We start from the raw sequence: 277 nt of genomic DNA, 5'->3' as shown, positions 1-277 counted from the left end.
AGAAACAGCTGAGCGGCCAAGCGGCGGAGGTGGTGGCTGGTGGCGGCGGCGCGTGGCCGCTACTTCAATATCGACCGCATCGCGCGTGCGCGATGCCCGCGACCCGCGGTCACGTGGTCGGGAACTGTCACGTGGTCGAGAACGGCCGATGACGCGCACACGCGAACAGTCGTCTTTAAACTACGGACGCGAAATGGTATCTGGTCCGAATTTGGAGTTGTAACTTGAAATAAAGGATACGATGGAACGTCAAACTGTCGGAATGTCCTTCTAGCAG

Source organism: Polyergus mexicanus, unplaced genomic scaffold (assembly GCF_030449975.1).
Source record: "Polyergus mexicanus isolate NDT 795.1 unplaced genomic scaffold, iyPolMexi1.0 SCAF_13, whole genome shotgun sequence".
NCBI classification, from domain to species: Eukaryota; Metazoa; Arthropoda; class Insecta; order Hymenoptera; family Formicidae; genus Polyergus; species Polyergus mexicanus.
Note: the sequence above shows the minus strand (reverse complement) of the source record.